We start from the raw sequence: 27,017 nt of genomic DNA on the forward strand, positions 1-27,017 counted from the left end.
CTGGCCTAGTCCAAGTCTTCACATATAAGTGAGTGACATGTTTGTTTTCCTTTTATTTTTGCGAGAACACATTTTTGTTTTGACGGGGCACAAAAAGCCATAAACCTGTATACTAGTCCTTTTCGAGACTAGTCTATGTGAGAATGACCATCCTCGATGTAGAAGTAGTTTGGTGAAGTTTGCATATCATCTTCTTTACTAGTATATATAACATACACCAAACAATCTCGACTCACTAAGATTTCCAGCCAATCAGATAATTTGCATAGGTCTGGCTCTAGTTAAGTGGAGTTGTTTGTTTTAAAACACAAAACATATTCCTAAAATATCTGGACTCGGTCTCATTTCCAGCCAATCAAATAAGATGGATATGTAGCTCTGCATCCATCAATATGTTGAGGGCTAGGGACCACTCGAACAGACGCTAGCTGGCTAATGTTGCTCTCAACAGGGATTTGGCCAAATCCGTACGAAAAATCACCCAACCTCGTGTGCTCTATTAATTTTTTATTCTATCTTTCGTCGTTGGGATATTAAACCGTCATTTATTTTTTCAAAAAAAAAGTCTCGAATGTAGCTATCCGAATGACTCGTGCATTTGCGAAGCTGCCTAGGAAATGACAAAATTTGCGAATGAGTTTTGTTATTTTCTGCCCACATGAATGTTCTCAGGAAAATAGATATTTTACAGATTTGCAGTTCACTCAACACATTTTCAAAGAGGGCCTCGCACACCTTAGCGTTAGCGAGTGATATAGATGCTTACTCCTGCATCGTAGCGCATAACTGCATAAGTACACCGCTGGAATTAGGTAACTGTAGCGACAAGTCAATCCATCCTGTCCTGCCATACATAATGCTAAGCAGCTGCGTATCCATTGCGGCAGCGGTGGTGCTGCTGCTAATCTCGGCACCGGCGGCCGCAGCAGGGCCTCCGCCGATGAAGATAGGGATGCCGGGCTGCAACACCACCTGCGGCAACGTAAGCGTGCCTTACCCGTTCGGCATGGGCCCGAAGAGTTGTTACTGGCCGGGGTTCAAGCTCACCTGCGACAACAACGGAAGCAATCTCCCGCGGCTTCTCCTCGGCGATGGAAGTGCCGGCATTTTCGAGGTCGTCAAGATCTCCGTGGAGAACACTACGATGCACATCATCAGCCACGGACTGCAAGCCATCAACATGAGGGGCGGCTCGGGCCGGTGGAGCCTCGGTGATGCTGAGACTGAGAGCATCGGCGCCGGCAGGTTGCCCTACTTGCTGCACCCGGATTCAAATGATTTCATCCTCACGGGTTGCAACGTGCAGGCGACGCTTCTGGGGAACCGCAGCCTCGCCAGCGGGCAGCGGCTGCGCTTCGTTCTGCCCGGCTTTTGGTGATGGTGGTGGCGGTAACCTACTTTATTCTGGGGGAAAATCCAATACCTGCTCCAACATCGGCTGCTGCCAGTCGACCATCCAAACTGCCAGCGCGTCCTACGGCGTGGAGCTCAAGCGGCTCAACTACAGCGGCGTGTACAGCAATTTCGATTTGCCCGTGCACGTGCTCATCGCCGAGGTGGGTTGGTTCGACTTAGACCACAATCGGGAGGTGGTTATGAACCTGTACTGGGAGGAAAACCAAAAAGAAGCTCTCTCGCGGCTCAGGGTCCCCGTGATTCTCGCGTGGGCATTGGCACACGAGGCAGCAGTGTATAACTCTGGCCATTTGCATTGCCCAGAACACGCAGCCCGGAGCATATGCAAGAGCGCCCACAGCAATTGCAGTGTCGGAGACTTCCTTAAAGATCAAGTCAGAGGCTATTCGTGCCAGTGCAAGGAGGGCTACCAGGGCAACCCTTACCTCACCGGAGGATGCCAAGGTGAGTTTACAATTTGACATGTGAACACGCCGGTCTTATGCAAACTTGACTCTATTTTTTTACTGAATTATTTGCGTTGCTTTCCATATGTGTCACGTGGTTATTTTTGTTCGTGGACATATACACAGATATCAAAGAGTGCGATCAAAAAGAAAAACATTTCTGCTTCGGGGACTGTGAGGAACTGCCGGGCTCGTTCCAGTGCCGGTGCCCGAACGGAACGCATGGCAATTACACAAAGCCCGGTGGCTGCATCATCATCGAGTCTGAAGACACACTCGGAGGTACTCCTAGCCTGCCGATTACTAGTGCGTGCAACAGGAGACAATGGAACAATTAATGTTCATTAGTTAATTATCTCGCTCCATTTATATATTCTTGATAAAATAGTACTAGTAGTAAATGTGTCAATTGCTTTTCAGGTCATAATAGCTTGGGTTTAATCATTGGTCCCTCGGTCGCTAGTGGCCCATTTATTCTACTTTTGGTTCTTGGTGCAATCCTAACTATCCGTGGTTTTAACCAACGCAAGGCGAAGGCGCTGAGACAGAAGTTCTTTACTCAAAACCGTGGCCAACTATTAAAGCAATTGGTTTCTCACAGGGCCGACATCGCAGAGCGGATGCTCATCTCTTTAGAAGAGTTAGAGAAGGCTACCAACAATTTTGATCAAGCCCGCAGGCTAGGTGGAGGTGGACATGGCACTGTCTACAAAGGGATTATGTTAGACCTGCATGTTGTGGCCATCAAGAAGTCAAATATTGTTGTGAGGAGAGAAATCGACGAGTTCATAAATGAGGTTGCCATACTCTCACAGATCAACCATAGAAATATTGTGAAGCTCCGTGGATGTTGCCTCGAGGCAGAAGTGCCGTTACTTGCTTACGAGTTCATTTCCAATGGAACACTCGCCGACCATCTTCACGCGGAAAAAGGAGGGTCGCTACCTTGGAAAGATAGGTTAAGGATCACAAGTGAAATAGGCAAAGCTCTTGCTTACCTTCACTCTGCTATATCAGTCCCTGTAATACACAGAGATATCAAACCCTCCAACATACTTCTTGATGATGCCTTGACAGCAAAAGTGTCAGACTTTGGAGCTTCAAGGTACATTATTCCTGTGGATCAAACAGGTACAACAACTGTGGTGCAAGGAACTATAGGGTACTTAGATCCTATGTATTATTATACTGGACGCCTAACCGAAAGTAGTGATGTTTATAGCTTTGGAGTCCTTCTTGTTGAATTACTTACTAGGAGGAAGCCATCTCTGTATAGATCTTCCGAAGGTGATGGGCTTGTCATGCAATTTGTTGCACTACTTGCAGAAGGCAATTTGGCAAAAATAATAGACCCACAAGTTATAGAGGAGGGGGGTAGCGCAGTGAAAGAAGTTGCTACTCTAGCCATGGAGTGCGTGAAACTAAGAGCAGAGGAGCGACCAACCATGAGGCAAGTAGAGATGGCGCTAGAAGCTCTCCAAGCACCCAATAAGCGTGTCGGGGCTGATTTGATAGAAGAAACAGATGAGAAGGAATATGCAGCAACAGGCTATCCATCCACCAGCCAACAAGCAAAGAAAAACGAAGGAAGCAGGTGTTATAGCCAAGAAGATGAGTTCCTGTTATCTGCAACATACCCTCGATAGTTTTTGCTTGCTTGTAAGTGAATTTTTAGCCATGGTGAATTGTTTCTGTTATTGTAAATCAGTGCGTGTTTTTATATGAATATATATGCCGAACAGAACTTAAGTGTATGCTTCAAAAAAACTGAATGCACCCAACTATGTTGTTCTAATTTTGCATGCTGCCCTGCTCTCAGTCTTGATGATCATCTATATATCCATCTTCCACACCTACTCACAAGACTGACCAAGACACTATCCATCATTTCGTTGCACTTATACGTATTTATTGATGTGTCGATCCTTGTCTCCATTAAAAATTGTGCAACTTGTGGTAGTAGAAGCAAGGTAGCCGCTCGGGTGTTGGGCATCTTATTTAACCATTGAACCCCGCGATGTCATTTGATATCTCAGTATCGTCTTGGGAACATTGAACTGCACACCCCAGAATGCAAACTATACCAACACTATGGTACAGTGCATGTAATGCAACAATTGGTTTCATCTCCACGCAAAAATTGGAATTAAAGCAAACGCTGCACATGCATGCATGCTGGTTGCTGGCCCTACACATGTACATAGAACCTCTATGATTCGAGCGTGTGATCAGCAGGGACTGGTGATGAGTCCAAATCTCATCTCCGTGTTCAAATAGGTACATGGCGTGTTTCGGCTATTGAGGCTCCCAGCAGCAAACACACTCGAGTCAAGTTTCTATGGGTGTTCTCATTGACCTGTCCCTCAACAATCCACTTCTGTACTACTACCGTGCAATATAACCCATCTGACTACAACATGTGGGTTACCATTGTTTCATTCTACTCTAATTGCCCTTCTAACTACCCTGTAATTCCCCTGTAAAGCCCCATGTGTCTAGCATTGCTCTCTTCGCAGTCTTAGCAAATACTATTTACTCCGTACGTATGCGCCCATGCAGAGACCGGTAAAGGTTTTAACTCTCAACTGCTAACAACGTACTCTAAGTAACTCTCAGCTGCTAAGAGCATCTCCAGCCGTTTGGCCGCCCAGGGCGTCGAAAAAGAGCGGCCCAGGAGCGAGCCGGCGCTAGATCGGCCTCTGGGGTTCGTTTCTCCCCAGCCCCCCCCCCAGGTGCCCCCCCCCCCCCCCCCCAAGGCGCCCCATATTCGAACTCCATCGTTCCCGCTCAAAGAAAAGCGATCATCGCAATAGTTCGGCGATTCAGTGCCACAGTTCGGTGATTAAATAAAAGGACACGCAGTAGTTCGGCGTACAGAAAAGGAAGGACGCGGGAGGAGTACATCAAACGTCGAGCTCAACCTCCGGCGGCGTCGTCGTCGGCGTACGCGGGCTGGAAGGAGTCGGCGCGGCTTCTGGGCTGGTCGGCATGGCTTCTGTGCTGCCGGGCGCGGCGGAGGCATCGTCGGTGGGGCTGGACGTCGCGGAGGCATCGTCGGTGGGGCTGGGCGTCGCGGAGGCATCGTCATCAGCTGCCGGGCTGGGCAGCGGCGGCGGCGTCGCCGGTAACTGATTCAGGATGTGGCCGCGCTCCGCCAAGAACCACGCCTTGAGCTTCTCGTCGCCGCTTTGGAGCATGTCAGCGCCACCCATCAAGAAGGCGAGGTCGTTGTTCCTCTTCTTCGCGTATTGAGCTTTGAGTTTCGCGGCGCCGTTGGTCCGGAGCAAGTCGAGTTTGACAACGTTGTTCGTCATCAAAACAGCCCACCTCGCCTCAGTTTTCTCTTCTCGCTGGGCGGCCCTGGTCTTGGCGTCGGCGAGACAGTGTTCGATGGACTCCTGCACGCGCGAGGCAGCCGACTCGACGTATTTCGCCTTCTTGGCACCTTTGTTGCCGTCCGGTTGCCCGTCAGCCGCGCCCGCGGTCGGCGCGTCCGGCTTGTACGTCTCTTTGGCTTTGGCGAGGGTGCGCGGGACGGCCGCCCATTTCTCGCACCTGTCGATCCGCCTGAAGACGTGGAGGTACTTGAACTTTGCGTCACTGTTGTCATCGCGGAACATGGCGAACATGCGTAGCAGCTGCGCCGAACGAAAGAACATCAGTCGGCGTGCTCGGCGCGCACGAGGCGAAAGTGTCCGCGCACGGCGGAAGGCAACAGTATGAGATACCTGATCCTCGACGCTGATGCCGCTCTCCGGGCGAGCCGCGACCTCCTCGACGATCCCATGCCATTTGTTGCACGCCGTTTGGATGAGCCCCCAATGGTTCGCCATCACCGTCGCCCCACGCTTCATGTGCACGCTTTTGAAGTAGGGGTCGACGAGCTTCCGCTCGTCGAACTCGGCCTTGATGCGGTCCCAATACGTCTCGATGCTCTGGTTCGTGCCGGTGACCGGGTCGAGGCAGACGACCTTCCACGCTTCGGCGAGGCACTCCTCTTCCTTGGACGCCCACTTGATGCGTGGCTCGCCGGGCTTGGCCGCCTTCTTCTTCCTCTTCTTCTTGCCTTTACTCGTCGGCGCCGGTTCCTCCTCCTCCTCTTCCTCCTCCTCCGGCTCTTCCTCGCCGTAGTCGAGCTCGTCGTTCATGTCATCGAGGTCAATCGAGTCGTCCTGGGTAGTGAACCCGGGGGAAGCGGCGGCGGCAGCCGAGCCGGCTGCGATGATGTCCTCCATGTCGGCCTCCGTCGAGTCGGCGTTGCCGAGATGCATCAAGGATGCGGCTTGCGAGTAGAGAATGCGGCGAAGAGGTGGCATCGGTGAGGCTGCGTAGTCCGGCGGCGAGTAAGTGTATGGCGGGAACTGCACGCCGGCGAATGCTGGCGAGGGCGTGCGCTGGACAGGGCGCCCATGGGGAAGGTGATGTTGGGGTTGAAGCCACCATGGGCGTCCCCATCGGCATAGCCCGGCGACGACGTGCTCCATGGGTGCGGCGACGACGAGAACCCTGCCGGAGAGCCGACGCTTTGCTGGCTCCAGGCCGCGTACGGGTGCCCACCGGGTGGATTCATCATCGCCGCGCGCGCAGCCTCCGCTTGTTCTGCCGCCACCGCAGCCGTAGCGTGGGCCGCTTTTTCCCTGGCCTTCTTGGCCCTGTTGCGCCTGTCGGCGGTGACGACCTCCCGGTGCTCCACATCCGCCTTCCACTCGGCGTTGCTCATGCCGGGGGGCTTGGATAGCGGCGCCCTCGGCTTCCTTTGCTTCGGCTGGGCGGCGGCGGCTGTGGGATCCGTCGCGGCGCGCGGCATCACGTACTTCTTCGGCGGCATGGCGGGCGTTTGGCGGGAGGAGCCGAGCGTTTGGCGCGAGGAGCCAAGCGTATCAGATTGGGATATTCTTGATCGATTTGGTCGGATATGTAGAATTGGTGGGAGGAATGGAGAAGAGATGGGAGCCTAGGGGGAAAGCGGGAGAAAACGGCGGGAAAGGGCTTCAGTTGCCGACGGAGCGGCCCCACGCCGCTTTTCGCTTGTGCCGGCGCGCCCAGGCGACACCCGGCCGCTTGGGTTCGGGGCGGGATCGCCGGCTCTGTATTTCGCCCAAACCGGCGCTAAACGAGATCCTAGGGTCGTGACTGGGCCGATTTTCGGCCACCGGCGCTAAAAATTCGCCTGGGGGGTCTGTTGGAGGCGCGGCTGGAGATGCTCTAACAACCTACTCTAAGTGCTCCCTGTCCAAGGAACCCCTGCTTCTCCTCCGGCTGTGTCCCGTGTGAGCAATGTCGTCCTCACCTCCGGCAAGGCCCTGGCCAACCGTCGCCCGCCACTTGTTAGAATAAATCTGAGACATACCGTCGATCATCCGAGAACTAAGCAATCACACGAGGCACGACGCCGAGATTTGTTAACGAGGTTCACCGATATGGCTACATCCCCGGGGCCTGACTACAGGCGCTCCTCCCCGTGACACCGTCACAATACCGCACCCGGTCGCCCTGGACACCGGCACATGCTGCCGGCTTCCCCTGCGTTCCGGTGCTATTATGTTGGCATAGGTTACATCGTGTGTCTACCCCCGCTATATATGAGAGGCCTATGATACAGGTGTCCTATTTGGAGACTCCATATCCTATCTAAACACAATGCAACTACAAGTCTAACTGTAACCTACCTTGTACACAATATTCGGCACAACTCTAACAAGCGCCATCCTCGTCTCGAGATCGGTCGCTCTTTAACCCGAGCGGCTGTCAAGCAATATAAAAAGTCTGACACCTATATTCATTTATTCTGTATATTCATGGTAGGTGGTGAATAATTGGTTGACCACCCTCACGACATCCTTATAAAAGGAACAATATTCCGCGGCAAGTCCCATAGAAAATTGACAAATATTGTCCAGAACTGTATGATAAGAATTGTTTTCAAGCTGTATGTAAATCGTAGGCTTGAGAGATATCGGGAATTAATTTACCAGTGAGGCGCTCTTGTAGATACTTTTGGCCACGTCTCCGAGGAACAGCAACATCACGAAATGAGTTGCTGTGGTTGTCTTGCTGTGGGGAACCACCTACTGGAGGATCATGGGAACCTGTAGCCTGATCTTCCGCTCTACGTTGGACAGATCCACAAGTAGTACCTGACCAAATTACCCCATCTCGGCGATGATCAGGTTCACGCCCTTCTCCGGTAGGCTGCCGTCCTGTGGTTTCAGCTCCACCACATAGGACGCGTATCCCATGAGATTGAGGATGGACGACTCATAGGAGCCGGCGTTGCACCAGGCCTTACCGCCGTGACACGTGCCTGTGGCCATCAATTGCGGTTTCACTTCTTTCATCATGTTGAGCTAGCAAAGCAGGTGGCTTCTAGTTTCTCTATGTTAGTGTGTTAGCTTTAGCTAGCTAGTCTTCGGAAGGATCGATCTAATCGCTAGCTTAGTATGTGCAAGTCTCCCGAAGCTCAGTCAGCCTGCCTGGTTGCTTGGAATCCAGCTTGTACATACGCGTGTGTTTCTCGGTCTCGGCCAAAAGTATTAAATGTCGTTTTAAGTCCAGCTTAATATATTTTTGCCAGAATTTTCCAATCTATTGAAGCAAGCAACTGAACTCTATTGCATTCATTTTCCTGTTGTCACGCAAATTCCCTACTACTCAAACTTGTGATAATCATCTATCATAATTTTCACTCCTACCCAAAGAGACCAATCAAGACACCACCTTTGCCAAAAAAGAAGACCACAATCAATATACTATATGCTATATTTAATTAGGTGGTACTTCCTCTGATCCAAAATATAGTGTGTATTAGATTTTTTTTTCAATATCAAATCTTGTAAACTGTAAGCAAGTTCATAGAAAAATAATAATATCAACACCTATAATACAAAGTCAATACCATTAGATTCATCAAATATATTTACACTTGATTTGGTACTCCCTCCCACCTGAGTTAACTCCCTATCCTTTGTAAAAGACCTAGTTGCTCACCCACACACACTCCCCCTCAACCAGCCGCCGCGACCTCCTGACCTCGCCGCCCATCGCGAGGATGCAGCCGCCGTGAGCCTCTGCCGCTATGCCCCCGAGCCACTCGCCCGCGCGCCGCCGCCACTTAGACAGGCCGCCCCCGCATCAGCCATCCCCGAGCAGCAGGGAAACAGGCCCAACCGCCGGCCACCGCGATGGGCTTTGCCCCGGCGGCGAGGGTGCGGGAGGGCGGGAAGGAGGGAAGGGAAAATGATGCAACTGAATATTGACTGAAGAAAGGGAAATACTAAAAACTGAGGAAGCGAAACTGAAGAAGACATACACTAAAGAAATAAATAAAAGAATGAAGGATTGAAAAATTGTGTGCAAACAAACTGAATACTGACAACTAAGAACTAAGAGACTAACTAAGAGATCTTTCTTGGTTTTCATCAGTTTTCTTTGTGTCACTGCTTCCATTCTTTTTGCATTGGTTTTTGTTTTTGTTTCCCTTATTTCCGTTTGGTTTTCATTCGTTTTGTTCTCATTTGATATGGAATGGGAACCTTGTTTTATACACAATTAACACTTATTCGAATACATGAAACGTTTTCTGCATACCTTTGAAACATTTCTTGTGTAACATTTTTCCAATTACATCATTAACATTGTTTTTAAACATATATTTATTATTTCAAAAAAATTCATACACATTCTATGTTTTCCGCATACATCTGCAACATTTTTTGTGTACACATTTAACATTTTTAAATACATGATTAACATATTTCAAAACATATCTTTTTTTTATGTTTGCTTTTGCCTACACATTGTAAATTTTTTGTACACATTAGAAACATATTTTTGTACATGCTCAACGTTAACACATGATTAACAATTTTTGAAACATTTATTATGTCTATTTTTTGCATACAAATTGTACATTTTTTTATACACTAGTAAAAAAATACAAGTCTAACATTTGCTAAATATATGATCAGTATTTTATAAAAAAACAATTTTATGAGTAATTGTTTTGATACACATTGTACATTTTCTTTATCTATCGAAAATATGATTTTATACACCTTTAACATTTTTTCTATACATGAATAACACATTTTTACATATATATATTTTGATGTCTAATTTCTACCATACATATTTTACATTTTATATTAGCATTAGGTACATTTTTCATTCACTTTAAAAAAATACATGCTTAATTGTTTTTCTTATTTTTTTATGTCTACTTTTGTCGTGCGCATTTTTAAATTCTCATATGCATTAGGAACATTTTTGTATATGCATTTAACACTTTTCATATTATATTTTTCGTGGATATAACGTGATTTTATAATAGACATATTCATTATATTTAGGAATTTAAGCAAAAGTAAAAAATTTAAAGAAACATTATAAAAAACGCTAAGGACCTTTGGTACCAGGCAATTGGATCATGAGCACTGCATTAATATAAATCATGAGCGCCTCGTTGTTAAATCAGGCAATTCGATCGTACTTCTAACGCGCTTTAGCATTTTTAACTTCACGCAATACATGAGCGTGAAACATGGATATAGCATGTTAAAAAAGAAGAAAGTCTCGCATCTACTCGGCAGATCAATGGAATATGGAGATGTCTATCAATCGATATCAATGCGAGGACTAGGAATTGTCATGCAACGGATGCACAAAGAGCTATAAGTGTATGAAAACTCAACAAAAACTAAGTGGGTATGCATCCAACTTGCTTCCTCACGAAGACCTCCAGCATTTGAGAATGCCCGTCATCGGAATATACAATTCGAGTTATATAACGAAAAAGTCCCAGTAGTATATGAGTGTGACAACATAGGAGACTCTTTATATGAAGAACATGTTGCTACTCTGAAGCACAAGTGTAAAAAAAAGTATAGTAACATTGCCTCTTCTCTATTTATCTGTTATTTTATTTTTATTATTTTGTTGGGTTCTTTTTGGCCTTTTTTTCCATCCGGAGTCTCATCCCGACTTGTGGTGGAATCATAGTCTCCATCATCCTTTCCTCACTGGCACAATGTTCTAACAATGATGATCATCACACTTTTATTTACTTACAACTTGATAACTGAAACAATATGACCCTATAAGAATGCCTCTGGCAGTGTACCAGGATATGCAATGATCTAGCGTAACATGTATAATAATGATGAACGGTGGCTGTGCTATAAATATCATGTCAGCTCTACATGAACATGCAAACCAGGATTGTGATGAACACACAAGTCATGAGATGTGACGGTGCCAGTTGCATAGCAATATATTTCGGAATGGCTATGTAAATGGCATTATAGGTAGGCATATATGGTGGCTGTTTTGAGGAAGATATAAGGATGCTTATGTGTGATAGAGCGTATCATATCATGGGGTTTGGATGCATCGCCGAATTTCGCACCAACTCTTGAGATCAGAAAGGGCAATGTACGGCACCGAAGTGGGTAGCAAATTGCGGAAAGATAGGAGTGCATATAATCCATGGATTCACATACTTATTGTAAAGGCTATTTGCCCTCGAAGCAAAGTACTACTCGCATGTCCCTAGGGAATTGGTTGGTAGGAGTTAACCATCATGTGCATCGGAATATAACAGCACTCAAGGATTTTATTTCAGACATAAAAATTATCAAACCTCCCCACCATGCCACAACCAACACTTAAAAACTAAACTCACTTTTGCCATGACCAATAAGGGTATTGCACCTCCTTATTCATTCACCCATCGTAATCTCACCCAAAACTAGAAAATATCAAAACACAAAACTCAACAGAAACCTCGTGAGATCCATTAGTATGACAAACAAACCTTAAAATTTAGGTACTATTATAAACTCATTCATAATTTAATCTTGCATAATACCTACTGTATTCTAACTTCTCCATGACTTATACCCCCCAATATAATCCATAGCATCACTAAAACAAGTAAACTTTGCAATAAAAAATAGAATCTATCTAAAATAGAACAGTCTGTAAAGATCTGAATAAAAATCATACTTCTGTAACTTCAAAAATTCTGAAAAATAAGGACAACATAGACAATTTGTATACGAATACTGTGCAAAAATTTCAGGATTTTATCGCTCTCCAGTCAAATCCAGAAAATTCTGTACTGGGCGCAAAAATCTGTTTTGAAACAGCATTAATTATACTATCATCCAAATCATTCAAAAGGCATTAATTGTCGCAAACACTAATTAAAAGATGAAAACACAATCATAACAGTAGCTATAATTGTGCCAACACATAACAGAAAATTTAAGCAAATTTTTTAAATAAATATTGGGTTGCCTCCCAACACGCGCTATTGTTTTATGCTCCTAACTAGCCATAATGCATAGTTTCAAGTATTATCACTTCTCATACACTAATCATACACGCAAATGTGTACGATCAAGATCGGGGACTCACGGGAAGATATCACAACACAACTCTAGACACATATAAAATAATACAAGACTTATATTATAAGCCATGGGCCTCGAGGGCTCGAATACATCAGCTCGAAAACACAAGAGTCAGCGGAAGCAACAATATCTGAGTACAGACATGAGTTAGATAGGGATGCCTTAAGAAGGCTAGCACAAAAGCAACACGATCGAAGAGGCAGGGCCTCCTGCCTGGGAGCCTCCTAACTACTCCTGGTCGTCAGCGGTCTCCACGTAGTAGTAGGCACCCTCGGGGTAGTAGTAGTCGTCGGTGGGGTCGTCTGGATCCTGGGCTCCACCATCTGGTTGCGACATCCGAGAAGAATGGAAAAGGGGGAAAAAGGGGGAGCAAAGCAACCGTGAGTACTCATCCAAAGTACTCGCAAGCAAAGATCTACACTACATATGCATCGGTGTCAACGAAAATGGGTAGTATATGTGGACTGAACTGCAGAATGCCAAAAGAGAAGGGGAAAGCCTAGTCCTATCGAAGACTAGCATCTTCAACAGCTTCAAGCATCTTGCAGCATCAGAAGAGATAAGAGTAGCATAAAGTAAAGTAGTAGTAGTGTTATCAACCTCAGCCAGAGATCCTTTCTCGACTCCCTGCGAGAAAGCAATCCCAGAGCCATACTATCCAGTTATCACCTCAAGTATCCAGTTCTAGTTGTATCGATCGGGATACAACTCCAAGTGTTCGTTACCGTAGGACAGGCTATTGATAGATGTTTTCTTCCCTGCAAGGGTGCACCAACTTACCCACCACGCTCGCTTAACTCCGGCCGGACAAACTTTACTAGGTCATGCCCGGCCTCGGCCAAACAATATGCCGCAACCCGACCTAGGCTTAATAGAGAGGTCAGCACGCCGGACTAAACCTATGCCCCAAGGGGTCATTGGCCATCGCCCCGGGAACTCCCGCACGTTGCATGGGCGGCCGGTGAGCAGACCTAGGTAGCTCCTTAAAAACGGCAGGAGCTTACCAGTCCAACCCGGCGAGTGCCGCTCAGTCGCTGATGCCTATTAAGCTTCGGCTGATGCATACGACGCAGAACGCCCATACTATGCCTACGTGATGGTTAGTGCTATCAGGCCAGAGGCCCCTCGGATCAAATATCCAAACCGCAGTGGATTAGGAACGTGCGGTAACAAGCAGAGACTCACGAAAGATGTGACCCCGTCGCCCCGTCTCGAGGACTTGCGGCAAGGGCTAGGAATGCCCGGCCACGCCTCGTAATTATGTCGCGGGCACCCTCCAGGTCAACCCGACTCCTCATCACTCGCAAATATGCTCGCGCGGGTACCCCTCAGGGCCGACCCGTCTTTAGTAACATGGTTCAGTGTAAAGTCATAGTAATCATAGTAACCGTGTGTCTAACACCAAGGGGGAAGTGATGTGCGGTGCCGGGGCCTGGTCTTCGATTCCATTGATCGGGTCTTCTGATAATCCAGCGGGGCAGCCGGGACAAAGTGGGGGTCTCTGATGGGTCTCTACCCAGCCTATACTAAACAGTTTAGGATAAGCAGGTAGGTACAACAGCATGTTACAATAAACAGGCTATGCATCAGAATAGGAGCAAACAATAACAGTAGCAAAATCTAATGCAAGCATGAGAGAATGGAATGGGCGATATCGGGATGATCAAATGGGGGGGCTTTCCTGGAAGCTCTGCTACAAAGGAAGAAGAGTCGTCGGAGACGTAGTCGATCACGGGGGCAGCATCGGTCTCGGGGTCTACCGGAGAGAAGAGGGGGAAGAAAAAATAAATATAAACAAACAAAGCATCATAAAGCATGACATGACGAAAAGCAGAACTAGGGTCGACCTAACGAAGTGCGGCATGATATAGGTGAAGGGGGAATTCAACCGGGAATGTTTTCCCGGTTCCGGACCAGTGTCAAACAGATGACCAGAGGGGGAATGTTCCATGTTCAGCATGCTAGGGGCATGTGACAGATGAACAGACCGCGTATTCGGATTCGTTGGATTTTTCTGAGCAACTTTCATGTATAAAACATCTTCATCTGGCTAACAGGTTAATTACTATGATTTTCCAAAGTTTTAAGTATTACTACATTTCTTTTATCTGATTCGTTTAATTACTAAATAGGCAGAATCCTTTTTTTTAACCTACTACGGGGCTAGCCATGTGTATGATAGTAGGGCCAGGGTTGAAGTCAACAGTTGACCAGTCAGGGTAGACTAATCAACAGGGTCAAAGCGAGGCCCATTAGTCATTTGCCCATGTGCAAAAAGAGAATTAACTAAACTAATTTAAAACAGAGGACCACACGTCATGGGGTACAATTAAACTAAACTAATTTACAGCAGTAGGCGACGGGCGCGGCTTGTTGCGCGTGGGGTGGCGGCGATGAACGGGGCGGAGACTACGCGATGGGTACGAGGGGGGGGGGGGGGAAAGGTAGAGGTTAGACGCGGTGCTCACCTCGTGGCACAAGGAGGCCGGCGACAGGTTAGTAGCAGCCGAGGGCGGTCGGAGCCGACGAAGAGGGCCGCCGACCGAAGCGGACGAGGGCGACGCGGACCTGGTGAAGGAGGGGATTCCGTCTCGTTTTCGTCTTCGTAGTGGACGTAGTGGACGGCGGCGGTCTTCGCGGACGCAACGGCGGGGCGAGGGGTGGCTGTTGGCTGTGGCGGAGCGAGGCGGGCGGCGACGGCGGGCATTCGGGCGAGGTGGAGAAGGGGATCTGGGACGAGCCCAGAGGGAAGCGGAGCGACAGAGGAGAGAGTGAGGTGCGGGGGAGAGGACCGAGGCGTCCCGGGCCTTATCCTCTCGCGGCGACGGTGACGAGGTGGTGCGATGGGAGCACGTCCGACGCGGCTCGGGTCGGGGATACAGGGGAAGAAGGCGACCGGTGTGGGAAAAGGTTGGGCCGACTTGCATGGGGGGGCGCTCTCTCTCACCTCTTCTTTTACATTTTTTTCAAAAAACTTTTATGTTTTCTTTTATTTTCAGAAAGCAAAATAGTTTTATAAAAACTAATCTTGCACCTAAAATACCATTTTAACTTAGGCCACTGCTATAATTAACTTGGCAAGAAAATAAAGTAGTTTAGTATTTTTACCAATTAGAAAGGCAATTAAATTATCGACTAGGACAATGTTTTATTTAGTTTAGGGAAGTGAAACACCTTATAAAAATGTTGGTTCACCAGCAATAGTAACAAATGATTATTTGCCACATGATGAACATTTTAGATTTCATGTCTGTGAAATTTTGAATTTCACTTAGTAATTGAATTTGAATTCAAGTGGAATTTGAAAAGAGATAGGATCAAAGATGATCATGCATTATTTAGCAAAAAGATTAGATTTAACCCAGGGGTTACTGTAGCATGATACTCAGGGTGTTACACTACTGCAAATTGCTTTGGTAAGAGATTTAAGGCCAATATGGTATCCTCATAAACTGATGTACCTCTTTTCCTATGTGGATGCAAGGAATTCCAACAATCCTGTGCAAAGTTATATTCCCATAGCAAGTGCATAGTGGTTTCTTGTGCTTGCTGATTGCAATTGGGACAATGAATGTCATCTAGCTGCATACCTTTTCTGAGTAGGAGAGCTCTAGTATTGATTCGGCAATGAGCCACTAACCAAAGGAACATTTTGTGCTTGAGTCTACTAGAGCTTCTCCAAATAAGACTGAAAAAGGGATGCTCTTCCTTGTGTTCCAAAATTAGATTATAGATATGGATTGCAGATGTCTTGCCAGTAGCCCCAATGATAGTCCACTTATCCTCTCTATTTGGGAGTAAAGTGGGTGCTAGATCTTGAAGTTGATTGAGTTCCTCATATGCTTCAATTGATAGAGGCAGGTGGAAATGTTCAGTCCAATCATTCTCCCCAAAAAAGTCTTGAAGAGACTGCTCATCATTCAGTGCAAAGGAGTGGAGATGTGGATGGATAGATTGCAGGGTATGCTCATTCCAAGTATCTTTCCAAAACGGTACAGTTTGCCCATTTCCAATTGTGCACCTCCTAATCTGCTTAAACCTTTCTAGGATACTTATGTGTGATTTCCACTAGAAAGATCCCATAGCATTTCTTGCTGGTGTTTCTGAATGATAGTACTTTTCCCAGACCAGCTTAATCCAAGGTATATCATCTGTGTTCATAAACTTGAGGAGATTTTTCATGAGGAGAGCCTTATTGTGGAGAGCTATATCAACAATACCAAGTCCACCTTGCTTTTTTGGTAAACACACCTTGGACCAAGCAATGAGTGTTGTCCCTCTATCTTCCATGCCAAATTTTCTCCAGACAAAGTTTCTCAAATACTTATTGATCTGCTCAATCACTCCTATTGGGAGTGCCAAGGTAAACATGAAGAATATTGGTAAGGCTGCAAATACAGATTTGATGAGAAATAATCTTCCATCATATGACAGCATGGTAGAACAACCAGAGAGCCTTCTCTCAATTCTTTGCATCATTGGGCTATAATCTTCAATATTTGGTTTAGAAGTACCAAGTGGAAGGCCCAGATAAGTGAAGGGGAAATGGCCTTGTTGACACCCCATGATATTGAGCAGGGTTTGGAGCTGAGGGTTGATACGTCTCCGTCGTATCTATAATTTTTGATTGTTCCATGCCAATATTCTACAACTTTCATATATTTTTGGCAACTTTTTATACTATTTTTGGGACTAACATATTGATCCAGTGCCCAGTGCCAGTTCCTGTTTGTTGCATGTTTTTGTTTCGCAGAATATCCATATCAAACAGAGTCCAAACGGGATAAAAACAGACGAAGATTATTTTTGGAATATTCGGAGAATATGGGAAGGAAAATCCACGCGAGACGGTGCCCGAGGGAGGCACGAGGCAGGGGGGCGCGCCCCTGACCGTCGTGGGCCCCCCGTAAGGTGGTTGATTCCCTTCTTCGGCTGCAAGAAAGCTAATTTTTAGGAAAAAATCATGGCGAAGATTTCAGTCGAATCGGAGTTATGGATCTCCATATATATACGAAACGGTGAAAGGGCAGCAAAACAGAACGCAGAAACAGAGAGACAGATCCAATCTCGGAGGGGCTCTCGCCCCTCCCATGCCATGGAGGCCAAGGACCAGAGGGGAAACCCTTCTCCCATTTAGGGAGGAGGTCAAGGAAGAAGAAGAAGGGGCCCCCTCTCCCCTTCTCTTCCGGTGGCACCGGAACGAAGTCGTGGCCACCATCATCATCACCGCAATCTTCACCAACAACTTCACCGCCATCATCACCAACTCTTCCCCCCTCTATGCAACGGTGTAACCTCTCTATTACCCGCTGTAATCTCTACTTAAACATGGTGCTCTACGCTATATATTATTTCCCAATGATGTATGGCTATCCTATGATGTTTGAGTAGATCTGTTTTGTCCTATGGGTTAATTAATGATCGTGATTGGTTTGAGTTGCATGTTTTATTATTGGTGCTGTCCTATGGTGCTCTCCGTGTCGCGCAAGCGTGAGGGATCCCCGTTGTAGGGTGTTGCAATACGTTCATGATTCGCTTATAGTGGTTTGCGTGAGTGACTGAAACACAAACCCGAGTAAGGGGGTTGTTGCGTATGGGATAAAGAGGACTTGATGCTTTAATGCTATGGTTGGGTTTTACCTTAATGATCTTTAGTAGTTGCGCATGCTTGCTAGAGTTCCAATCATAAGTGCATATGATCCAAGTAGAGAAAGTATGTTAGCTTATGCCTCTCCCTCAAATAAAATTGCAATAATGATTACCGGTCTAGTTACCGATTGCCTAGGGACAAATAACTTTCTCGTAACAAAAAGCTCTCTACTAAAACTAATTTAGTTGTGTCTTTATCTAAACAGCCCCTACTTTTTATTTACGCGCTCTTTATTTTCTTGCAAAACTTTCCAACAACACCTACAAAGTACTTGTAGTTTCATACTTGTTCTAGGTAAAGCGAACATTAAGCGTGCGTAGAGTTGTATCGGTGGTCGATAGAACTTGAGGGAATATTTGTTCTACCTTTAGCTCCTCGTTGGGTTCGACACTCTTACTTATCGAAAGAGGCTACAATTGATCCGCTATACTTGTGGGTTATCAAGACCTTTTTCTGGCGCCGTTGCCGGGGAGCAATAGTGTGGGGTGAATATTCTCGTGTGTGCAATGGTAAGGTAGTACTTCATCAAAGTTTATAAGATGTAGTGCAATGGTAAGATATCCCCGAGATACCAGGGGTAATACTCAAAGGTAGATCATAATAGAGGTTGGGCAGGCGTATTGACCTGCAGAAGACAAGTGATTTAACTTGTCCCAGAAATGGTATTTAAAGGAGAACATGGTCGGAACCACGATTGCAAAAGGCCAGATCCCAGATATAAGATGAACTTATACCAAGGGAATAATTAATTTAAGAGAAGCTTTTAATGATAAGATCTACATCGTGTCCATGGGCATGAACACAAAGTTCAAGGTCGACTCCCACTTCTCCAATGCATATCCCTTCATTTACTTCTCGCGTTCGATGAAGTTGTACTGTTGAAATTTTATATGGGAAAATACCAGGAGAGTATGACTCATGAAAACTTTCGAGTTCACACATATTAAGGAAGGCATAGGGGTTCAAGCCATCCGGGCTTCTTAGAACATATACCACGAACTTCGGAGTAAATAATACAAGCTCGAAAGTAGAGTATGGTTCACAAAGCAGAGGATACAATTTACCAAAGGCATCATGTATCCGAGGAAAAGCTCACCAGCTTATTTAATATGGAGGACATTGTCGGATAAAATCCGACAAAAGGGTCTGGTGGTCCCCAAGGATCTGATGTGAGCATCAGTACTCAACCAGAGGAAGAAAGAATGCAAGGAGATCAGACTATAGAAACAACTGACTAACTCAAAAGCTCAAATGCAAAGGAATTATGAATTCCAAGACAAGGGATCAGAAGCAATGCTCTGATTAGGGATGGATAAGTTGAATAGCCTTAGGGGTACAGTCGATGACGATTTGATTGGTCGAGATCCAGCTCATGTTAAAGATGTCTGAGCCGGAAGGATGAATTCTAGGATCTGATTGAGGATTGCGAGCATTCGCAACATATTGAATCAATGGACTCAAAAAGATAATGACAAAGGGTGCCAATAAGATTTCGAGGTTTATGGGATTAATCATAATGCTAGTAAGCAAGAATTTCAAGAGCAACAGGCTCCTGAAGATTTTCGGAAGATCGAATGATATTTTGAACACTTTTCTGAAATACTTGAATCACTGGGGATGAGCGGATACTCGGTAAGTGCGAGGATTATCCGTAGGGGTATTCAGGTGACAAAGAACAGCAAGGCAGTAAGCTCAAAGGATTCTCGGAACAACAGAGAGAATTTCGGCCATAGTTCAAGTAGCTTCAAATTTATACCCCTCACGCAGTGCACGTAACATGTTCGGCAACTGGTTGCGGGGCATTGATAAACAATTTTCTGCACATATTCTTGTGGGGGCGGCTGCCTTATGCTGGGCATTGTGGCTTATCAGGAATTATGTGATTTTTAACAATAGATGTGTCTCATCTCCTATGCAGGTTATTCATGTTTGTACGTGATGGCTCCGTACTTGGTCTATCCTACAAAGGCCGGAGGACAAGGACCTTTTTATGATAGCGTCTACATGGCTGGAGCGTACTGCCATAGAGGTTTTCTACCCCCATGGATGGCGGTGTGATCTCCGGATAGGATCTGCCACTCCTTAGGCTGGACCTGATTCTTTTTTACTTAGCTGTGAATCGAATTTTATTTTTGGGTACTTTGGACTTTTTGGCTGTGTGTATCAAGCTATGCAGAGGTTGGGCTTTCTTTCGATGCGATTGTATCACCTCGATATATCTATTCAATGAAATGTCCTTTATCAAAAAAAAAAGTTCCCACAGTCTCCCTCACTGCCTACTTTCCAAAGTATGACGTATCTACCCTTCAAAGAAAAAAGGAGTACTCCATCTTGTTTCTAAATCCCACCGTGTGTGTATATATAGGGCGACTTCACAAATTAAACTCCGTCCTCTGCCCTTCCACGAGCTAGTTGGTCTGAGCTCCCATCTGTTCAATTGGTTCAAGGTAACTAACTTTATCTCCACCAAACAAATCTAGCTTTGTTGTATCATCGTAGATATAAACTTTTTTTTGTCTAAAAGCGATTATATAAATTAAGCTCCGTCCTCTGGTGCTTACACAAGTTGCACTACTAGCTGGAGCAAGACCAGATGAAGATCCATCTGTTGATCTCCGATTGATTGAAGGTAATTCCACACACTTCCGCCTATAGCGCTCTAGCTTTTAGAAAAAAAAGGAAAAGGAGAAAGAAAAAATAAAGGAGAAAAAACGAAAAAAGAAAAAAAAACAAAAATTGAAAAAAAAACCAGTTCAGGAAAGGTTCTAGAACCTTCCCAAAACCGGTGGGAAAGCAATCCGTCAATGGGCCGGCTCAAAAGGAAGATCGAAGGTTGGATGGGGTAATCGCTACGTTGTGCCTTACGCGCCAAATAGGAAGCGCGGTCCTGATGATGGGCAGCACCTATTCGGCGCGCGTAGGTCGCCGCGAAGGTTCTAGAGCCATCCCAAACCAGGTTTTATTTTTTCACCTTTATTAATTTTTTTTCGTTTTTTTTTTGCTTTTTCATTTCGTTTTAGTTTCTTGTATTTTCTGATATTTATTTTATTCTTCATTTCCTTTTTTTCTTCTTTGTTTTTTTCTTTTTTCTTGTTTTCGTGAACAGTTTTTTGTTCATTGAATTCAAAAAAATTAATTAAATTCAAAATGTATTCATCATATTCAATCTTTGTTCACCATAATTATAAAAAAGGTTTCTCCATTTTTCAAATATTTCATCTGATTTCAAAAAATTGTTCATGAATTGAGAATTTGTTCATCAAATTCAAAAAAATGAAACATGTTCATCTAATTAAAAAACTTTCATCTTATTCCAAATTTGTTTTCCATAATTTTTAAAAACGTTCATCAAATTCAAAAAATCTTCATCAATTTTTCAAAATATGTTCTTTGAATTGAGAGTTTGTACATCAAGTTCCAAAAATCTTCATCTGATAGAAAAATGGCAGCCTTAGCCTTTTCGAGCGTGCGCGGGTGGAGCGGGGTTGCGCGCCCGTCGGCCTCCCAACGCATACCGCGAATAGGTGCACCGTCCTGATGAGTCAGTCAAATACTAGAGTAGCGCGCCAGCCGGATGGTGTGAAACTCAAGGTGGCGGCGGCGGGTTCGGCGATGGCAATGGCTTGTGGCAGCGTGGAGATAGCCCCGTCGACGTCCGACCCGGTGAACTGATCCCACGGCATGGCCGGGGCCCTTCCATCCGCTGGAAGCGACAAGAAAAATGGTCGTGGATCAACTACGCCCACGAAAAAAAATGGCAGCCTTAGCCTTTTCTTTTGAATATAAACGGATAAGCAGAAAAGCTCCCATTTTCAAGCACCGCAAACACTGTCTTTCGTCCGTGTTCATTAAGTTATTCATGCGTGCAAATCGTACATAACAAGGAGTCCAAATAAAAATTTGTCTGAGCACAGCTAAGTATGATTCAACCTGCGGCCTGGGTAGTGCAAGCTGCATCCACCCTTGCTTACCTTGAACATATTATAGGATTCACCTAGAGATTAACGAACAATCCAGCTGTGTTTTTGGCCAAGTCAAGCAACTGATATAGACATTAATTCAGTAAGCAGGCATGTGACAGCGCAATTATCACTCGTTAGTCCTAACAATGTGCATACATACATAGGACTGGCGAGCTGAGTTGGAAATTCATCGACCTCGTACTCTCGGCTTGTGTGCCAACTGAGTGAGCGAGAGCTAGAGAGCAGGCAAGACCTGAAGATGGGTATCTCAGGTGTTGTGGAATGGTGGGAGGAGTGGCAGCTGCGCATCCTCGTTCTTGGCAGCCTCTTCATCCAGTGGCTCCTCTTCCTCTCTGCCACCATGCGTAAGCTCCCTATTCCTTCCTGGTTCAGATTCATGATATGGCTCGCATACCTGGGCAGCGATGCTCTGGCCATATATGCCCTCGCCACCCTCTTCGGCCGCCAGAGCAGGCAAGGTTGTAACTATAGGAAAGGCAATAGCATACTGGAAGTGGTGTGGGCGCCGGTTCTCCTGACGCACCTTGGTGGGCAGGATCTCATAACCGCCTACAACATCGAAGACAACGAGCTATGGAAACGGCATGTCGTCACCGCCATATCTCAGATCACCGTAGCCATCTACGTGTTCTGCAAGTCATGGCCAGGCGGTGAGAAGGTGTTGTTGACGGCATCAATCTTGTTCTTCATCACTGGGATCCTGAAATGCATAGAGAAGCCCTGGGCTCTCAAGAGCGCCAGCATTAACAGCCTAGTCAGCTCTTGTGGACCTGGTGCTCGGAGGAGGAACAAGGTCAGAGAAGGCGGGATCAACTCGCTTGAGGACTATTTTCAAAAGGCATGGGCTTTTGTCCATACTAACCCTCGTCGTCAAGCACAAGAGGGTAATGCAGTAGACCTTGAGGCTGACAACCATCTTCTTCAATTGCATCAAGAAGATGATGCAGGGGGGCTTGAGGCCGAGCATCAACCTCAAGCACATGGAGAAGCTGACACACCGGTTCCGCCTGACCAGCATCCTCAGGCATCGAGCACATGGAGAAGCTGCCTATACCAACAAAGGAAAACAATAAGCCACCGCCTAAACAAACAAAGGGAAAAAAGTAGAAGCCGACTTGATGGCTACAACGTGGACCTTGAGACCTACAATCTATTTCTGGACCTTGCATCAGCGTATCCTGATCGGCTTGGTATCCTGAAATCATTCTGGTTCCTAAATGAAAAACAAGCATATGCTTTATTGCAAAGCAGGCTATTTGGTGCCTTTGATCTTCTCTACACCAAAAGAAAGATGTTCAGGTTATGGGAAGTAAGGTTCAGGGGAATCAGGAGCATCTTGGATTATTTGTCTGGCTGTGTAGTGCGGGGATCAACTGCGTATCTGCCATGGGCAGCCATTGTCCTCTTCTACAAGAGTAATATAGAAGCTTATAATTCTGACGATGTGAAGGTTACATATGCCTTGTTCTGTTGTACAGCAGTGCTGGAGTTTTTCTGTCTTAGTGTCATGAACGGGCGTTCTAAAAATGGAAAAGGGGAAGTAAATTCAGGTTTTCTGATTGCTGGAGAATATGATGAACAGGCAAGAAGAATGTCTATGCACTGGAAGTGGGTAAAAAAATTGGGTCCTCTGTATAAAGGAGCAAGGGCTGCCCAGTTATGGCTGGAAAGGAGGCACAAGCACAAGTTGGAAGAACAAGTGTGTGCAGTCAGTAAGGGACTAAAGCCTAACCTTGGTAGCCTCTTACAATTTGCCATGAGTGAAGAGGTATTATTCATAAATAGCTCAGTAGGCCAATATAATCTGGTATGGTTCTTTGCTCGTAACAAAAGGCACTCTAGGAAGATGTGTGTGGCGAATTTCTTCAACTGTAAGGACTTCCTCGACGAAAATTGGTCCATGAAGCCCTGCAACTCATCTTTTCCTATTACAGAGTTAGTTCTTAAGTATGTAAAAGAAGGCTGGGAAGATCAAATGAAAGATGCAGGCGATTACTGGAAGTTCACTGACCGCAGGGGGCAATGGACTCTTCAGGCTAACAAGTGCGACCAAGATCTGGAATGGAGCTTAAGGAGTCCATTCGATGAGAGTGTCCTTCTCTGGCACATCGCCACGGATTTCTGCTTCTACTACATGGATCCCTCAGCAGATCACCAATGTATTCAACATGCGTCTCGTGAAGTTCATGGGTGTGCTGCCTGGTGTGAAATATCTGCTCATCACAGAAGAGCCGTCAGGTGCACAGAAATCTCCAACTACATGATGTATTTGCTGTTTGTCAATCCCGAGATGCTACTGGCAGGCACCAGACGGAATCTGTTCAAGACCGTCAACGCTGAAGTCGAGGAGATCCTAAAGGACGACAAGCCATCACTCAAGGAGATATTTAATGGGCAAGAAGAGGAGATCGAAAGAGGAGTTACACAGAGGATAATCACCATGATGCAGCAAACTGAAAGCAGAGAAGGAGTTGCAGGGCCCACAGAATCACCACTGGATGCAGAGACATATCCAAGCACAGAGGAAGGTTTTATCCATGAAGCCCAGAAGATTTCTAAAGAGTTGTTGGCTTTAGGTGATGAGAATAAAATGTGGGATGTTATTGAAGGTGTGTGGGTGGAGATGCTCTGCTTCTCCGCAAGTAGGTGCAGAGGGTACCTACATGCCAAGAGTTTGGGTACTGGCGGAGAGCTGCTCACATATATCTGGCTCCTGCTTTCGCACATGGGGATGGAGACCTTGCCGGAGAGGCTGCAGAGGGCGGACCTTTCAAGTGGAGAAGGAAATGCGTGCGCCCCTCCATCGACTTCCCAGGTCAGCAATCTATACTCTGCATTCCAATCTTGCTTATTTGCCACTTGTCGCTGTGTCATGTTTGGAGATATTATAACTATGTGTATATGTGATGTACCAGACATCTAGGAGCGAAGATCCACGGCCTCATGAAGCTGCTGCTACTGCTAGCGCATCTACTTCTCCAACAGAAGAAATACTTCCAGCTGAATAGTCTGAGAAAGCACCAGTCCAGTTTGATGCCTGACAATCTGTTTGTGTGTTGTGCTGTTTGAATTGCGAGATTATTTACCTTTTTATCTCTGCAATGATCATGTAAAAATGTGGAAGGTTGCAGGATCTAATCTTTACCAGAATTATCACCAAAATTATGAGCCCCATCTCCAGTAGCAAGTACTTCCATTAGATGACTAGGAAGAGATGGATGCATCTGCGTTTGGTCTCCCGATACCCACAATCCTGAGAGTCAAGCTATTTCAGCCGGGAGGTTGCATAACACAAATAGAATACACACAGGACTTATTTAATTTGGAAGTCCAATAAGCATCAATGTATCTTTACCTTCACCATAATGTACTGCCGAGAGCTGCTATATGTACGATCTTTGTACGACAAGACTCATCTGGTGTGGTGGGCCCAAACATCGGGAAACGGGCCTGTCTCTTGTGGTACGTAAATCGTATGAAAATTCGATCGTACGCAAGGCAATTTCGTTTACTGCCGCTCCAAGTTGACCTTCCTGATCCTGTATCATTGCAGCTTGTGCCTTGTCCAATGTAGGACCAAGATTTTCCCCTTTACAGGCTCCTAGATCATAATTCTTACGGCACACAGCAATTACTCTCTCAGCAGTTTCACAAGCGCACCCGCAATCATCTCTATCCGAACCTGAAAGGGCAGAAAATCCAGATTTATTTAGCAGATCAATTAACCGAAACATCATGTGCGCTCATGCCTTATAATGATAACTGAGCAATTACCAATTTTAGCCACATAGAGGAAAATATATCGCACTCATAGGTTACTAGACTGTACAATGTGGGTGACGGTCAACATCAGGCCTATTTAGCCATTTTCCATCAAGAGTTAAATTCTCAGCTGGCCAGCTCTTATTGAGCCTATAAGTGTTGACCAGCTAGGTCATCTTCGACAAAGGAGCATATGGCAGAGGCTCAAAATCAAATGATAATTAGAGCAACATGGATTAACTGATTATAATTACCTGTTGCTGTCTTGCCCTTGACAAGGACTGAGGCAGCACAGGTACAGGTAGCCGGGCTAAACAAGCTAACTCAGCACCACAAGGCCGCTCCGGCGCTGCGGCATTTCGTCGAACACCGTTTGTGTGTGCCGATCTAACGAGAAATCTAGATAATCTATCGACCAAGCAGAGGCGAAGTGAGAAATCTAGATAATCTGGGGATTTTCATCAGTTTGACCAACCCTTGGTGCGAGAACATATTGGAGAGAGCTACTGTTACAAGGCGACCACCACCACACTCCTGCATGTCCATTCCGATAGCAGTGAGTGTCTGCGGCAGCCTCTTGCGGTAGGAGATGAAGCTTGGAGACGCACGCACTTGAAGAGGTGGCGGGGAGGATCTTTTTTTCTTCTTCTAAAAAAGCAGATGCCTAGAATTGATGAACTTTTTATATATAAATTCATGAACATTTTTTGAAGTGCGTGAAAAAGCAGATGCCATTCGTGAACTTTTTTTATATAAATTCGTGAACATTTCAGTACACATTATGCATTTTTCATATACATCTGGAATATTGTTTTATACAAGTCTAACATTTTTCAAACACATGATTAATATTTTTTTCAAATACATGGTTTATATCTACATTTTTTGTACATTAAAAAAATTATTATACACATGTGCCAATTTTTTAAATACATGATGAAATTTTTCTCAAATATATGTTTTTTATGTCTGCTTTTCATACAAGTTGTACAATTTTTTTGTGTATATCAGAAACATGTGTATACATGTTTAACATTGTTTTCGCACTACTACAACATTTTCAAAATAAATATATGATGAACAATCTAGGAATAAAAGTAAAAAACTAAAAAGAAACTTCGGGGAAAATCAGGAGAAAAACAGGAGAGAAAGGGGAAGCTGCAAGAAAAACAATCTAAAAAAAATAAAACTATGCTTTCAATGATGAATTGAATCTTATGCTTCTACCAAGTAGCAGTGATTTATAAACATATAAAGACATTATATGTATATATCAAAATTTGCCTTCGAGTTTCAAAAGTTTCCCCTTTGAGGATATATGGAGAAAGCTTGATGTACTGCTCATGTC

General features: G+C 45.4%; 1 pseudogene; it reads left to right on the top strand.

Moving 5' to 3' along the window:
* The first annotated feature begins 856 nt into the window (after positions 1-856).
* On the top strand, positions 857-3,508 carry LOC123099809 (wall-associated receptor kinase 5-like; annotated as a pseudogene).
* Positions 3,509-27,017: the final 23,509 nt, after the last annotated feature.

Source organism: Triticum aestivum, chromosome 4D (assembly GCF_018294505.1).
Source record: "Triticum aestivum cultivar Chinese Spring chromosome 4D, IWGSC CS RefSeq v2.1, whole genome shotgun sequence".
Lineage (NCBI taxonomy): Eukaryota > Viridiplantae > Streptophyta > Magnoliopsida > Poales > Poaceae > Triticum > Triticum aestivum.